Source organism: Podarcis erhardii (genome assembly GCF_964252035.2).
Source record: "Podarcis erhardii genome assembly, chromosome: 2".
In the NCBI taxonomy this organism is placed as follows: Eukaryota; Metazoa; Chordata; class Lepidosauria; order Squamata; family Lacertidae; genus Podarcis; species Podarcis erhardii.
The window spans coordinates 37,885,818-37,903,979 of record NC_138498.1 but is presented as its reverse complement, the minus strand read 5'-3'; the positions used below and the strand labels follow the sequence as shown (position 1 = coordinate 37,903,979).

The 18,162-nt window shown below is 39.6% G+C and overlaps 1 protein-coding gene across 8 annotated transcripts in view; it reads left to right on the top strand.

The window, feature by feature from the left end:
- The window catches only part of TNRC6C (trinucleotide repeat containing adaptor 6C), a 425,196-nt gene that overhangs the window by 343,607 nt on the left and 63,427 nt on the right, over window positions 1-18,162 (top strand). The gene's annotated exons all lie outside the window — the stretch shown is intronic.

Here is an 18,162-nt window from a genome sequence, read left to right as displayed (position 1 = left end):
CCCCTCCTCTAAGGGTGTTACATTTTTCTGTAACTCTTTTTAAAGTTTGCTTTATATGTTGTTACTTCACATGTTCTTGATCTTTTCTGAGCTCCCCCTCTAAAATGTGTGTGTGTGTGTGTGTGTGTGTGTGAGAGAGAGAGAGAGAGAGAGAGAGAGAGAATATGGAGTCCATATCTTAAGCTTGAAAAAAATGTTTAAAACAGTGGTATTATAGCATGGATGATTTGATTGAAACCAACTTTGCCCTGTTCCTTGTCATAATTTGCTGTAAGCAGAGCTGTATCAAATGCAGACCATTCAAGTTAGTGCAAAGCATGCATGTGTCTAAAATCAACTGTACAGAATTTTGAATGAATGAAGTAATAGCATAATATTATTAGTGGTTTTAATAAAACATTTAATTTATTTTAACATTGATGTAATAGAATCTGATTTACTGGGAGTGGCATTTAATTAATTTAATTCAATTTAGAGAGTTAACTCTATTACATATTAGTACAGAAAATTACCTCTGAACAGTCATTTCTCATTGGTGACATGCAATAAGTTAATTTAGCTCCGAGTTCGTTTGGGTGCATTGTGAGTTGTGCACAGAGTTGCCATGGCAACGGGTGCTCAAGCAAGAGCTGCCAACTAAAACAACAAATAGAATAAGCCAGCTCTGCACACTGGCACCGTTGTTGTTAGTCTGTAAACACAGACATATGGATTCTGTTTGCTCTATGCCTGATTCTAGTCTCTTTGGTGTTTTTAGAGGAAGCCACTTGTTTATATGTTTATAATAGCTGGAATTGCCCTGGAAGATTTAGCGAACATAAATTTTAAGGCTTCTCTGGTCATGTAAAAGAGTGGCTACATCTGCAAGAAAAACAGAAGGGTTCATTGTTATGTGTGCAACAAATTGAAAGGAGTGCTGCTGGTTTTCATCAACTCATTGATTGCAGAATTGTGTGTGTGAGAGGGAGAGAGAGAGCGAGAGAGAGAGAGAGAGAGAGAGAGAGAGAGAATGAACAAGCGAGAGAGGGTAGGGTTTTTTTTATACAGCAGTTGAGAAATCTAAAAACTGCTGGATCTGCATTCCTAGTGTTGCTGAATAATTTAAATGCTGCTTCCCATATATGTCATTAATGTATGATGGCCCTGCAGACATAAAATTCTGTTAGGCTTCAGCTGAATTAATGAAGAGCTCTCCTGATACTGTATCATTCCAAGTTTTCAGTATTGAGTACTAGAATGTCTGTTTTTTGTTTTTTGTTTAAAATAAAAATGTACTAACCAGCAGAGAATGCTGGCCTTATTAGTCAGCCAAAGGAAACATTTTATGGTTCTGGACCATGTTCTAACATGCAAGAACTATGGGCATTAACAAACCTAACAGATTCTTCTTTGATGTTAAGAAAAAAAGGTAACACACATGTGAAGTTGTTCCTATCTAAAAACATTTTTTTCTGTAAATATTTTTTATTTGCTTTTCTGTTGCAATTCAGCATTAATACGTAAACTATTACATTCAAAAAGAAATAATAAGAATACATCCTTTCATATACTTCCCTTCCCCTCCTTCCATGGTTTCCTGTCTATTCCCTGCCTATCCGCTTCTTCTTCATCTTCTAAATTTTTCTCTCTCCCTCTCCTTAGCTCTTGTTATAACTTAACGCTACTGAGTTATTTAGAAACATATTATTTTGAAGTTTTTAAAGGGCAGAAGCATCATGAAACAATACGTGATATCTATTTAGTAGATGAGCTGCAGGCTATAACGGTATTTGTGTATTCTATTGTCTATACAGTGGTACCTCGGGTTAAGTACTTAATTTATTCCAGAGGTCCGTTCTTAACCTGAAACTGTTCTTAAGCTGAAACACCACTTTAGCTAATGGGGTCTCCCTCTGCCGCCGCACCGCCAGAACACGATTTCTGTTCTCATCCTGAAGCAAAGTTCTTAACCCGAGGTACTATTTCTGGGTTAGCGGAGTCTGTAACCTGAAGCGTATGTAACCCGAGGTACCACTGTAATCCTTTTTTTCCAAATATTTTTTATTAGTTTCCCAATATTAACCCAACTATACAGTTTATACAAATACCAATTAATTCCAAATTAATACAATTAAATTATATAATCCATGTATTAATGTAACATGGATAGAAAATGGAGCTGAATGCACTGGTCTCACCTCTACCTCCTCTATTGCTCCCCCATTTTCCACATTGGGGGCATCTCTGTAAAAGAGAAGTCTTCTGACCATTCATAGGTTATAGGGCTGGTCATGGATCCCCCAATCCAATTTGTGGCCCCGAGGTGTAAATCCAGTCTGGCCTGATTTGGTCCCGTACCAGCCCTGTTTGGAATCCAGATTGCGATCTGGAAATCTTATTGACTAGTGTCATGAAACCAAATGGCTGTATAAAAATATATGCATATATTCACATAAGTGTCTGAATGTTGGAGACATGGTAGCTCCTACAGATGGGATAATCCCTGTCAAAGTTCAGATGGGTAGTTCTAGGACTAGTTAGCTTTAAAATTAGTTTGTTTGTTTTTTCAAAAATAGATTAAAAAAAACAACCAGGGTCTGCCCTGGGACTTCCATCAAAATTTTGAAAATGTTTGAGGGTTTTTTTTTAATAATAATATAAAAGGCTTGAATACTAGGCACCGGCAAGCAGCATCAGGATAAAGATATGCATAAATGATAGTGAAATGATACAAGTACAGAAGTCATTTGAGAGGTAGATAGTTAGCAATGAGGGAAAACTAACGTTCATTGGAGTCACAGAAGAGACCATCTCATGTAGTCGGGTAGATTGCCAGCAGCAGGAGTGAATGGGGGAGTGGAGAACAGAAATATTTAATAATATTCACTGTGATTGGTAATGGGAAATAATAATAGTGATGATGATACTGAAGTCAAAAGCTTGGTTAATATGCCCACAAGGTGTGGGTGGCCAAATAATAATAATTTCTTATCAAAGAGCTACCCCACAACTAGGCTGTTAAATTGCTTAGCAGTTGGAAAGAACAACAACAACAACAATCAGAAAAACTCAAGGGTATGGCTGACTGGTATAATAATAAAGTACTAGACTGTGTTATGTATTCACAATAGACACACAAGGCTAAGTACTAATAAAGATAGACACAGAAAACGGAATACAGCTGTAAATAAACCTTACCTAAAAACTAGAGCCAAATTTTGGAGGGGGTGGGATACTAAGACAGACTTTTTTGTTTTTAAGAATGGAGCTGGGATTTATTGGGAAAGAACAGAAAACAAACGCCATCTCACTCCACCATACACTTCTGGAAAGATAGAACTTGGAGAGTGTTGGGTAGAATGATAGCATTCTAGACTAGCCCTGCAGCTCCTATTGGGCAAAGTCCTGTGATTGGAGAGTGTTGGGTGGTGTGAGATCATTCTCCCCCTCTCCGCACCTTGGCATATTCCTTATAGGGCATTGTAATTAATAATTGCAACAGTTTGAAGCTGGTATGTTTGACTTTCTGAGCTACAGATCAGCACAAATTGCTACAGATTGATTTGGGACAACTTTATCTGTTCTGATTTGCAGCTGCTTCAACCTGATGGAGGCAGGGCACAATTAACCAATTCAGCCTGATTCAATTCAGAACGTAGCTGAATCTGATGTTCAGACCTCATACATTGTCCTCATGAACTGGAACCCTGTACAATCTCTTCATGTGTTTTCTGTTCCATCTCCTGTGATAGATCAGTTATTTTTTACAGATTTCTTCAGAATCCTCTGAAAATTGAATTGCTTTGGCTGACATTAAAACATAGTCCATACTCTATAACATATTATAGCAGGTAATACATACCTATGTCCTTACCTTCTGCTTCTTGGTGCAAAGATGTGCGACATGTTTAATATAGTACACCATGTTGTATTCTTTGCCATGAACAATACAATTGCAGAATTGTGTATAAGGTGCAGAATTCTCAGCATCCTGAGAAGTTCAGCTTTTGTTTGGTCTGTAAAGCAAACCTCTAGGTATTTTGGTTTTGTTGGTAGGTTTGAATATGTGAGCATGTTTGGCAGTGGAGGCACTGCTTAATTGCTCTGCATAAAGTCTTGCCTTTTCCCATAGCCACTACATCTATGGCAGCAAAACTCCTTGCTAATTGGGTATGTTTAGCGTGGTGAAAAGAGAATTAAGAGGTAATATGTTAGTCGCCTTCATATGATAGTCATATTTGAGAGCTGTCACATAGATAATGGAGTAATTCATTTCTGTTGTTCCAGAAGGTAGGACCTGTTCCTATGGGTTCAAATTACAGGAAAGAGGATTTAGACTACATATTAGGAAAAAGTGTTCTGACATTGCAAGCTTCTTGACAGTAGAACTGATTGCCTTGGAAGGTGGTGGACTTGTCTAACAGAGGTTTCTAATCAGAGGCTGGATGGCTACCTCTTGGGGCTGGCCTGTCCATGAGGCAAGCTACAGTGACCACCTTAAGTAGCAGGATCCACAGGGAGTGCAGATTCAGCCTCTGAGAAATGCATTGCCCACTGCTGCCGCTGTGTATAACATTATAGCAGGTAATACATACCTATGTCCTTACCTTCTGCTTCTTGGTAATAGTTCTTGCAGCAACTGCAGCACACTACTTGGAGGCCAGATCTGTCTTCTCCTGAGCAACCCCACCCCCAACAATGCCTCCACAGCGGCCTCTCAGTGAATAGGAGGCACTGCTGGTCTCCTCCCATCCCTATGGGGGAAATGGCAGGTCTCTTGGGACCTGCACCCACCTTTGATTCCCAGTTCAGCCATAGGGTAAGGTTGATTTGATCCCTCCTGCTTGTTCCTGATATCTTCATTATTTCCTTCTTCCTTGGCCAGAGGGGTGGGCACCATTTTGTGGTCCATCTCAGGTGCCAAAATGCCTTAGGCTGACCCTGCTACCTATTGGGGATGCTCCAGTAGCAGATTTCCTGATTGGCATGGAGTTGGGGTAAATCAGAGGTGAGGAATCTGTGGCCCTCCAGAATTTAGTGGACTACAACTTCCATCGTGGTTGATCATTGGCCATGTTGACTGGCCAATTGAAGTTGGGAGTTCAAAAACTTCTGGAGGCCTGAAAGTTTCCCATCTCTGTGCTAGATGATCTTTGAGGTCCCTTCCAATCACAGGATTCTCACAGCAGATGGTAAACATGGAGCAATATTGGAACCTGACTGCTTCACAGAAAGTCCCCCTCTTTCTCCATACCTAGTCTGTTAGATTTAGAGCAGTTTCATAGAATCATAGAATTGTAGAGGGACCACAAGGGTCATCTAGTCCAGCCCTCTGCAATGCAGGAATCTATTGTCCAATGTGGGGCTTGAACCCACAACCTTGAGATTATGAGTTTGTATGGGTATTATGGAAATTCACTGTTCTTTTGAATTAAAAACATTTAAAAAGACGATCCTGTAATTTTAGGAGCAGAAACTGTGTATGTATTGGAAATAAGAAAAGAATTGCCAGAAAGAAAATGTGAAGTGAAATATAGCAAAGTACCTATTTTGACTGATCTTTGATTTTATTGCTATCTTCATGTTTGGCTTCACCATGGAATGTGTCCCTTAGAGTTCGAGACTGAAAAATGTACCAGACACCTTGATGCTGAGAAGCCTAATCTTCTTGTGTTGCTTCTGAAATAGTGCTGAAAAGTTTGAGACTTAATATTTGTATGATATCATCATACCTGTGGAACTGGGCCAGCCAATTCTAACCCGCCAATTCTACATGACAGGATCATGTTGGAATTATTATTTGTTCTGGCCTGGAATGAGGTGCTGTGACAGGAGTGTCAAAGATGCCACCATTGTGTTATTACCTTTTGCTGGCTTAGATCTCTGGCCTTTTATATCTCTTTGAATAAACTCAATTCCAGTTGCATGCCCACTGACACAGATGATTGCTCTGCTGATGGCAGAGCAGAATGCTGATCTTGGCAATGAATACAACAGCACTTGGGTGTCCTCTGCCCCCGCTGTGGCACTACAGACTGCTGCTGTACAAGGAAGCTGATGCAGTTCAGGTGATATGGCAGAAGACTGGAATAATACTTGGCTTGAGCTAGGACCGATAACATTTACTATTTTTAAATTACAAATGAAACATTTTTTAAAATGTTGCCATTATGATTATACTTTCAGTTACTACTTTTTATTCCTATTTTGCTTCCGCTATAGCAAAATTATGCTTGGTAGGTTTCAGCTGAAATGAGTATTTTGTGATGCATTTGTTTCCTGTTCAGATACACAATTTCTTACAGCTTGCTGAGGTTATTTAGACCCAGCTTATAGACAGAATGTAGGGTTGGGAGTGATCGTCTTGGTTTAATTCCTTGGATGATTTTTTACTTGTAACCTACTCATGTAAAGAAGATGCTTGGGGAATGCAGATAACTAATTGTGTAAGTTAGCACAGATAGCAAAATGTCTACAGATGAAATCAGAATCTTTACTGGTTGAGGTTGACTTCCAGCCCACAATTCCACATACAAAAATCACTGTTACTGATAGTTGAGCCTTGCTTCAAGATAGATTATTATTATGTTGATTATTGAATCAACATAGATTATCCACTGTACCTGAAGACTTAGGTGGGCAGCACTGTGGAGCTGGCCTCAGCAGTAGCTTCATTACAACTTACCATGGTGGGAAAACTGGACCTACTTTGTTCCACAGCTGTTCTGGGGTACCTTGCTGCTGCCTCACCCCCACAGCATTTGGGGAAACAGCAGTGTTGGGAGGCTAGCTCCATATTGCTGCCTTGCTCTGGCAACCACTGTCTGGCAGCAGGGGTAGCTAAGGGGTGCAGTGCAGGCATCAAGGCCAACAATAATCAGGCTTTGCTACCATTGGGACACTGGTTCAGGAGGGTGGGAAGGATGGGAATGGCTGCCTCACTTTGCCTTAAAAAGGCAGCTTTCCAACCTTTACTGAAGAAACCAATGCTACTAACCTGCTTTGGGGCAAAGTTGTCAGAATGGCTTCTAGTTTTGCAGTTTGCCAGATGCTGCTAGGAGACATACCTGATAAGGATGACGCCTCCTACTGGACTCACCTTTGCCTGTGGGTGGGCCTTACATCTAGAATCATAGAATCATATAGTTGGAAGAGACCACAAGGGCCATCGAGTCCAACCCCCTGCCAAGCAGGAAACACCATCAGAGCACTCCTGACATATGGTTGTCAAGCCTCTGCTTAAAGACCTCCAAAGAAGGAGACTCCACCACACTCCTTGGCAGCAAATTCCACTGTCGAACAGCTCTTACTGTCAGGAAGTTCTTCCTAATGTTTAGGTGGAATCTTTTTTCTTGTAGTTTGGAGTATTGGGGAACCCCAGCTCTAATTTTATCACTGCATTTTTACCAGTTTCTGCACTCATTTTTCTGCAATAAAAGATTCAATATGGAAGATCAAAGTGGAGCAAACTGTAGTCTAGACGCCATCTGAGGTGCTTAAGAGGAGGCCTCTGCCAAATTCACTATTGCAAGGAAAGGAGCTAAATAACTTTTGACTCACACAGACATGGGTTGGTCTATATAACCAGTTTTCCTGGCCCTCTCAGTGCTTTGTTTAGAGTCTTGTCTGTTCCTGTACATTAGCATTCTGAAGGGCTGTGTTAAGGATAGGTACCCATTTTCCATAAGGACAGTTATTGATGAGGCAATAGGAAACATAGTATCAGGACAGCTAAGCTAGTTAACAAAGAAAGAAATAGATAAGTTCTGTTTCCAGATAGCAACCCTGGTTCCATATGTTCTACCAAGATTCAATATAGATGGTATGATAGCAGCATCTCCAGGGATCCCAAAGAGATGCAGAAATAATGGATTTTTAAAAGCCCAGTTTTAAGAGAGGCTGTTAATGTAGAAAAGTATACGTAAAAGCAGAATGTTTGAAGCTCTCAAAATTAAAGTGCAACACATTAAATGCTATTCTTAGTGTACTTGTATTTATACGCTTGAGGGAGGATAAGCAAGTCAGATTCAAGTGAAAATGTGTAATTTGTACTGAGTGATAGGAAATGCTCCCTCTGAAAAATGTGATTTGTGACTCATTCATTGTAGAACCTATAAGTTACCATGGCTTCCTCATAAAACGTTGGTATCCCACTGATGGTTTTAAATTCTTTCTGGATGACATATTTTCAAGCAGCTTCTCTAGCACAAAAATTAGGAATTAATTTGTCTGAATCAAAAGCTGCTGAATAGATGGCAAATAAATTTCACTGTTTTATAATAGCCATTTAGGATGGGTAGTTATCTACCAACTTCATTTGATGATCATATGTCTTGGTGTGCGCTTTCAGAATAAATTATGCTTCACACCTTGAGGCCCATTAAAAAGGTATTCAGATGAGAACAGGCTAAACTGATGTGTTGTCCCTCTGATTTAAGACCCACAGATAGAAAAGACTGTGAGCCTGTGAGTGGAACTGAACTGGAAAGACATTCTGCATACAAATCCTTATGTAGGAAAGAGAGGATGCCTCTTAGGAGTTATGCTAAAATCTTCACCAGTAGTACTTTGTTAGGATATTTGTCTCTCTGGCCTCTGTAGGTGCATGTTAAAACATGAATGTTCATCAGGGGGCACCCTCTACTCACTCCAGGTGGACATGCAAATGACAAATTGCATAACTGAACTAATTCGTTGGAAATGTTTACCCATACAAGAGCTTGTCACAGTTGAGCATAAGGGCTAAAAACAGACGTGTAAATGTGGCATTTGGAATTCTTCCTCATGAATAAGTAAATATATGAATTTAAGTATCTTTTTGTAAATTTACCAAACCCCAAAGAGTACTTTTTAGTAAAATCTTGTTTGAAAGCATTTAAAAGTCCATATGCCAGTATAAATGTTCCTGGATTTTATGTCTTCTGTCATGTGTAAGGTTACTTTTGTAATGTAAAACTTGTAAAGGCCACAATCTAAATGGAAAGTCAGGGATGTTTGGTCTCCCCCCCCCACACACCTCTGCCCCCACCCCCGCATACTAACAGAATACGGTACACAAGCAACAGCAAGCAAACCTAGATGGTTATATCAAAATGCTCTTAGTATCCTGTCTATATCTAAGTGAGTGTTTAAACAAAAGAGTTTGGTTGATTTCATCTTCTAAATCTCTGTGCACTCTTATGTGGCAATAAGTTCCTTTTGAAACCAGTGGAATTGTCGTCATCCTATATGCTTAGGACTGGAGTGTTAATCTTGAATCTATAAATCAGAACAGCCTCATTGTCTTTTAGTGGTGCTATTTTAGAGAAAGAGATGTGAAGATTGTAACTAAAATCTTTAAAGCAGCAAGGTTGAGGAAAAATTACAAACCTTGTTCATTTTTTTAAAAAAGCACCACTTAGAGTAAAACTTCATTTTACACATGATTTGGAATTTTCTCTGTGTAGGCAGACATAGCAGAGAACTACCTACATATGAAACATTACTTATGTAACATTTGTGATACCTTCACTTTTACCAGCAGATGTCACTGTTGTCAAACTTGAGAGTTTAGTAGACAAAGGAAGTAATTTTCTGAATAAAAATTCACCATCTGAAAGTGGAATGGGGGGCAAAATAAGCATTTCCATTATAAAACTGTTTTCTTGCCCTTAAAAACAGAACTTACTAAAAAGCAGAATATTTTACCCTTTCTGCTTTAGTTCCTGTGTTTCAGCTGAACTGGGTAAGTTCTTTTCTTTGTATCTGGCTTCAATGGGGGTACCTCTTTGTGGGTGTGATTACCTTATTGGTTTTATTTAAAGGGTGTTTCCTGTTTCCTGTTCCTGTTTTGAGGTTGCTTTAACAACTTCTTTCTCTATACACCATACACAGTTTTGGACACGAAGGAAGTGGCTTCATTAAGAACGGGGGGGGGGGGGAGGGAGGAGGAGATGGGGGGAATTGTCCATTTGATTGGCTGGATGAATAGCTCTGATTTATGGGATCCATCTGTTTCCTGTAATGAATTCATAAACCCATCAAACAATGACCCAAACCAATTACGGGTGGGGGGGAAATACGTTGGCATGCTATGTTTTATGCAGTACGGCACTTGCATTGTATAATCAAAAATTCTTCTCACATACAGCACTTTGTAATGGAGCTGCTGTGTTTAATGGAAGCTGTAAATAAATCCTGTCACAGCAGTGGCCAAGAATGCATTGCTGGGTTTAACTGTTCCTATTCCAGAATACTCTCTTGTGTTGCACCTCTCTTTTCTCCTGCCGATGAAGAAATGCAAGGGGTTTTTGTGTGTGCTTGGAGGGGGTTGGGTTCCTTTATTTTAGGAGTGGAAGAGAGCATAGTACAGAATTTGATCTGATGATACTGGAAGTCTGAAACAGTGAGAAATCAACACTATGGGGATTAAGCAGTTTTTGTCACTTCTGTATGCATTCCTTCCTTCTGTTGTAGAAATGTGCTTAAAAGCTTTTGTAGTAATTGAAATCTGGGTGACTGATCCCATTCATTGCATTAATAAAATCCATATACAATTTCTTAATGCTTTTGTGTAGAGTTGGGATTCCTCTGAGATTGTAATCATTAAAAAGCATATGTAAGTAATTATTGGATTTGTTTCTCTAAAATTGGATTAGGAAGTTAGATACCATTAAGTATGGTGTGATTATTAGCAGCAAGCAATTTGTTTAGAATGTGGAAAGCTTTTGTGCTGTATTACAAATAGATATCTATCATAAAAACACAAGGTAGTATTGGTTTTGTCTCTTAAAATCCATGTTTGAGCTCTCTGTATCAGAGTTAGCTCCTGCTCTGTTTATTTTGAAAATGAAATATTCTGCACTTCTTGAATGTTGTTTAGAAACCAAAATACTGCACGAAATCCTGTCATTTAGAAATGAACAATGCAGTGCTCAAAAGTGGGCTGATCTTCTCAATGGCATCATGATGACACTAGACTAGATTTCTTTTCTGTATCTCAAGGAGCTGTTTAAATGACAACAGCAACGGCAATATATTACCTTCAGGTGAAAGGGTAGACAGGCAGCCTCTTGTGTAACTGGCAAGATCTTTTTGTAGATTGGCAGATTGGCCCTTGGGGCTGATTAACTGTGTGGTGCACAGCATTCTAGTGTTCTAGTCAGCCTCCACTCCGTGTTGTATCATTCTATAAAGTTTGCCAGATATATGTGTGAGAGTGTTTGTGCATTCAGAAGAAAGCCCTCCCTTCCAAAATGTACCGCTTAGATCAAGAAAGGTGCTCTCTAACAATTGACAGTTTATGAGTCAGTCACTGGATCTGCTACACAGTAAAGAAAGCTTTAGCAAAGCTAATGCATTCACTCAAAGCAGCAGGCACTTTCCCACAATGCTGTAGGAAATCTCCACGGCTACTTAGCTGGTGGTGAGGGCTGTTATAAAATTGCATGTAAAGGATTTTATTTTAGTATGTGTTACAACTTGATGCTTTGTTGCTTTAAAATACCTTATGCAAATCATTGAAATGCTTGATACCCAAAGCAGCAGGATCATTTGGAAGCAAGCCATTTGTGATGTCTAAGGTTTTACTTTATCTTGGTGATGTAGCTGAATGCCTCTCTTCGAAATTCTATAATCAAGTCAACCTTATTTTTGGCAGAAAGACTTTATTGTTATTAAGTGGTTCCCTGCCTTTTAATGAACCTGAAAGCGGGCTGTTTTTGTGTGAGGATACATTCAGAATCCTTTTATAGTTTATTGAAAAATATCAGCTCTCATAAATATTTTTGAGGACATTAATTCTAAGTTAGTAGGCTGATTACCTTCTTATTTCTAACTAGTGCTGTCAACTGATTAGTTTTTTAAATCATTTTATAGCTTTTAACTGATTGATTATATTTAAATACATTTGCATATTTTAAAACTCTACTGCTCGTGCCCTTTAAAAGGCTCTTAAAGAAATGGCACAATCTAGTCTTAAGGTTGAAATGTAGGATTTTTGTTTATTACATATCTCATTGTTTAATAGGTTAGAAACCTTTTTGGTATTTGCTTCTCCATCAAATACATCTTTGCAATAGCACGCCAGAAACAAAGTAGCACAGAAAAAACACACAAGTTCAACTGCTATCAGTGTTTCAGAAGATCCAGGTTTAAAAGATATATTGACATTGAATTCCTTTCCATGCCAACTCATTAGCTTCTGTTTCATATGGCTAGGGGGAAAGTTATAATTATTACACTGTTAAAGACAGTCTATTACCCTTTGGTTGAAAAAGAAACATGTTCCTTTCCATAGAGTTGGATACATATGTAGAGATCTGATGTGTTAGTGTTTCCTGTATAACACTGAATCCTTCAAGAGCCTTAATAATAAAGGCTCTAAATTGAAGTGTCAGTGACACTATTGTTGGGCCAGTGAAACACAATTTATAGTTCACTTGCAGAAATAAACAAGGAACACTTGTGTTTCCACTCTGATTCATTTTACCACTTTGCAATTATCTGAGGCCATATTAAGAAAATTAGTAAAGAGCAACTAGCATGTTTCTCATCTTTCTTTATCATGGTCTCTCTGTGCAATCACACATAGGGTTTCTGTACCTGTGTATAGCTTAGCTCATTTGGAATATCTCTCAAGCTAGGCTAGATTTCTGGCACGTGCCAAATCCTTACTGTCCATGTTCATATCTTCCTGCTCAGTTCTCTTTCTGTTATCACACTGGAAGAAGAACAGCTCTGTGTTAGAGTGCTTTCTGTGACATGGGTGGTGGTGGTGTGTGTCACAATTTTTATTTGACCGTTTTGGGGTTGTCCTTTGCTGCTCATTTGGGCCTAGGGCTCAACAAGTGAGCTACTTTGCAAGAGTTTGTCTTGTGGGAGGAGACTCGCTCAAACTGATGGGCACAACCTCTTTCTTCTTTGTTGGTTGAATCCTACAATATAAATACCTTCAGCATTGGCCGACTTCCACCAACCAGGCAAGAAAAATCTCAGCTAATTTGAGTTTGATTTCTAAGTAGACAATGCAAACTTGTAATATTATCTAATTTGAACCTATGCCAGGAAAAGGTTACTATCTCAAAAAACAAAAACAAAAAATCTTTTGCCAAATGCATATAATCCAGGAGAGCAAGTCCCACCCCTCCCAAATCTGGGCAATGTTTTGGAGAGTACACTCCCCCCCCCCATACATTCACATAGCTAATGATGACCTTGGTAAACTAGTTACAGATGGGTAGCCGTGTTGGTCTGCCATAGTCAAAACAAAATAAAAAAATTCCTTCCAGTAGCACCTTAAAGACCAACTAAGTTAGTTCTAGGTATGAGCTTTCGTGTGCATGCACACTGAAGAAGTGTGCACACTTCTTCAGTGTGCATGCACACGAAAGCTCATACCTAGAACTAACTTAGTTGGTCTTTAAGGTGCTACTGGAAGGAATTTTTTTATTTTGTTTTGGTAAACTAAATAGCATCTTGCAAGAATCATTGGGGTGGGCTGGTGGGAGAGGTTATTTCCAGAGAGCTGAGTTGATGGGGTATCAAACCATGTTTCTAAGTGGAATTGAAATAGCTACCTCAAAAGGTTTCTTGTTGTTTATTTCCTATGCCCTCTGCAAAAAGGCAACTAAAGTACTATAGCAACTACTGGTTTAACTCTCTCCCCCCCCCCAAGCACAGCTAGGCAGCTCATCAGAAGAGAGAATGTTTAGATTGAAATTTTGGGTACAGGTAAGTACTAACCAGTTTAGACCTCTAAAAAGCAGAATAGCTTATGGAAATTGGAAGACCTCCCTCACTTGCTGCATAATGCAATTCACTACAGGCTGTGCAGAATCTCATGAGTAGAAGCCCTGTCCTTCCAAGCAGCAGTACTCCTTTACAAGACTGGCTTGAAATTTATTTCCTGAGGGACTGCAGTCAATTTAATTCATACTATACATTGTAAGTGTATTCCTTAAAGGTCACCTGCAGTAGCAGAGTCTACCACCAAGCTGCTAAATGTATTTAAGCAAAACAAAATACTTTGAAGGCATATCAGATATTTTGTAAAGCAGAAGGACTTTTGCTGCAAAAGCCCATCAGCACACATCATCAAGCAAGTGTTGAATGTGGGTTAAGCTGTATTTGAAGTGGCACATATCTACTTTATAGAGAAGCATGTCTAAAAGGCAGGTGCAGTGCCTTTTTGAACATAAGACTAAACTTTGGATTAAGCAAATGAGCCTCAGACTTGTGTACTCCCACCTCCCCTGTTCTACCGTTATTGAAACTATGGCTAGTTTAAATCACTGCTATTTTTCTAGAAAAAGAGGTGCTGGAACTCATCATGAATGCCTTCCTTGTTCTCTTATAATGGCAATGGCACCCACCTGAGAGGTGCTGGAACTGAGTTCTGTTTGAAAAAATGCCCTGGTTAAAACTATGATTAATTTAAACAAGCCAGGATGCACTCTTGGTATATGATCCTGGCTTCTTCACGAACTAGGATTCCCTCAAGTTCCCAAGTAATAAGGAACTTTGGTTCATTTGAGACTGGAAGCAAATACTTCTGCTCTCCTCCTTACAGCTGCCCCAGACAGGAGGATGGGGTGTAAGTGAGCATGAGTTTTAGCAATATGTCCCATCTTGTCCTGATCCCATGATGAAGCCCACAGGGCAGGGTGAGTCTGTTGTTACGGTACCAAGGAAACTTTCTAGTGAGCAACTTGCGTCAGGAAGGCTTAGAAGTGAACTGAAGCCTTTTGAACTTCTGCCTCTAAGCCCCTTCTCATAGGTTCAATCTGCTTTTGGAAAACTGGCGTCTCTGAAAGGGGCCATGTTCTGACCTAAAGCCCTTGCACATCATGGCCTCCCTCCTTGTGTGCTGTCTGTGCTGTGGACTGGTGAGGTGGTGTGGGAAGTATTTATTTCCTCAGATCTGGGGAAAGGTAACTCCCACAGTCCTGGCTTTTGGGATCCTGAAACTGTGAGAACTGGCTCAGCAGGTTTTTTCTTGCCGGCCTTGGGTGCAGTAGTCCTCTGACCATCAACACTAGGCTCAGATCCAGGAACCTTAGCCAGTGACATTGTAACATCTAATTTGGGGTCCTGGTCACTGCTGGACTCTGGGGTCATATCTCCAAGCATATAATTGTTTAGCATAATGTCCAAACTGACCCTTTGAATGAGAATTAACAGAGGAGTGGTTGTCTTGAATAGTTTTAAAGACTGCCTCTTTCATTTTCTGCTTTTTAAAAACTAATGGGAGCTATGTGCACAGCGTTGAAGAGAAGCTGAATTGTTTATTCTTCAGTTTTGTCTTAATTTAAAAAGGAACATTTAGCTTCTAATATTATCGTCCAAATCCATTTGCTATTTAATTTTCCTTTCCATTGTGCAATTTTTTGTTTTGATTTGTTTTGAGGCTGTCTCTGTACAAATAAAACATGTTGTTGCTTTTATTCTTTACCATATCTAGGTTCTTTGTGGAGCCTATTGGCTTTTCTCAGTTGTCATTGTGCTTTTCTACTTAACCACAGTAGTGCTTCTAGATTTTCTCCTGCAGGACAATCAAACAGCAGCTTCTGCAAAGTCTGCCTTAGATCAGTGCTTGGAATTGGTGGATTTCCCAAGGCCATATTTTTATTTGACTAGCACTCTGTGCTCTTTCAGCCATTCTGATAACTCATGTGGGCTGCCAGTTGCATTGTGTCACGAGCACCCCCTCACTGCTAGACTCCCAATTGCTCTGCGCCAGAGAATCAGGCGCAGACCAAGTGAGTTTGGCCTCATTACTTCAGGCAAGATTAGCATGTGTGACATGTTTGATAGAAATCTGGAGGGCAGGTCTGAGGCACACATCATAACTGGGATGTGTGCACGTGGCTGATATAAATAAGTGAATAGGTCTGAATAAGAAAAGCCAGACAACAAAGATTTAGCATGATAATACAGAATTCACCTCTGAATTAGTCCTCCTACAATACTGGTTTCCTGTCTCAAAACCCTGCTTAGAGATCTACAGTTTCTAATATCTTCCCTGTATAAACACTAACCTTTCACTGTGTGTGAAATGGATACATGCAATGTCTTCTGTTTCAAAGCCTAAAGATGTGCTGTCTCTTGTGAACAAATGGCTTTCACCAAAGAGAAGATTGTAACCTGAGAAATTTTACAAGGGAAAGGTTTATTTTTGTTTGGAGTAATTGGGGAGCAAAAGCTTGAGAGCTTACAATGGTAATGTAATGGTTTAATGCATAATAGTTGTAGAACAACTGGATGTGTTCATTATGTGGCAAATGGTTGAATGAAGGAGAAAATAGTGCAGACTTGCACATGCAGTTCTTAAACCTGAGAAGTTCATTCAAATGCTTAAAGAGTATTCTATAGTGCAGTTGTAGGCATGTCTACTTTGTGTAAGCTTCACTGAGTTCAGTGGGACTTACTCTCAGGGAGGTGCGCATAGGGGTGCAGTCCTAAAGAATGGATAGATTTTTTGAATTGTGGTTTAAGCCACCATGGCAGCATTTCACATTCAATGCAATCTTATCATGTTGGTCACCCTTTCTGATTTTATTAAAGCCAGGAAGTGTGTACACTGGAAACACTGGGAAATCTGAAATTCCCAAATGCAGACTATCCTGTCAGAATGTGAGAGATTTTGACCAAACATATATTAATATGAAAAAACTTCGGTTTGGTGTGTGTGTGTGTGTACACACACATGCATGCACATGAAAGGGCAGCTCCTTCTGTGCCTGACTGACAGATGCTGACAGTGCAGCCCACAAAGGACTTAAGCTAGTTAAGCCAGGTGGGCTTTTGGGACCACAAAATGGAAACTATTAGAATTTGCATCACACACTTATCTCCATCATATTATGGTTTCCTGTACAACAGTAGTGGGGAATCTGTGGCCCTCCATATTTTGTAGAATCATAGAGTCATAGAACTGTAGAGTTGGAAGGGACCACAAGGGTCATCTAGTCCAACCTCCTGCACTGCAGTAATCTTTTTTGCCCATTGTGGGGCTTCAACCCATGACCCTGAGATCAAGAGTCTCATGCTCTACCAACTGAGCTATTCCAGCTGAACTCCAACTCCTGTTAGCCCTAGTCAGCATGCCTAGTGGTCAGGGATGGTAGGAATTGTATTCCAGCAACATCTGGAGGGCCACAGGTTCTCCACCCCTGTGGTACAGGATGAGCATACTGGAAATTAAAAATGGGGGGGAAAGAAGTGTTGTAGAAAAGGCGAGATGGCAACAGAGCAGAGTTGCACATCAAATTTGCACTAACATTTTGGACTACTGTCTCTGGGCAACGTTCTTAGCTGTAACTTTAAAAAAGAAAATGATTTCTAATAGATCAGATTAGGTAGGAAATAGAAAATTTTGTGAAGATGTATTAAGATGTCTGTATTTAAATGGTACAAAACATTTGTATTTGGCAATGTAATTAATGTAGTAAAACTGGCTAATTTCCTCCCCAAAGTCCTTTTAGTAAACACCCACACTCATTCTGCTTTAATAGGATCACATTGCTTAAAATTTTCCAGGAGCCTGACTCTGGCAGCAAATACTGCTGCATCAGCTGGTTAATGGTACAGTTGTGGATAAAAAAAAGTCATGTTATACTTTCCCATCAATTACTTTGTGATTTCCTCTATCTCTAGATATTGACCTTAGCAGGTTACAGGGGGTGGGGGGGGTGGGGGTGGGGATTAATAGAGTACAAGCATTTGACTGTTTGATACTTCATTGTTCTTGGATAATGTTACTACAATGGGGATCTAGCTCTGGTTTCATTCCAATTAAAAACCCAGGAAATGTTTCTAGCTTTGAGCAGCTGCAGAGGTTTAAACAAAGTCTGTATTTCATCTGTATTCCCAGAGTATACATTCCTGGGCTGTGTTAAATGTACTGTATATGTAGTGCAGCACATTGACTTTGAGCTTTACAAATGAAGTTGAAAAGAATGTAAAACACAAGGGCTGCTGTGAATTTTGTAGAATACTTAAGCTCATTTTTATTCTGTAATTGTTCAGAGAAGCAGGCTATGAAGGAATGGCATCTCTTTTTGTAACAGCAGCTGATTTACAAGATAAGAGGTGAAGTTTGACATTTATGAGAAGGCACAAATTGAGTCTTCATTGTGATTTGTTAAGAAGATATTGAGATTATTCTAACAACTTGGTACCTAGGCCTGCCTGAACATTTGTGAC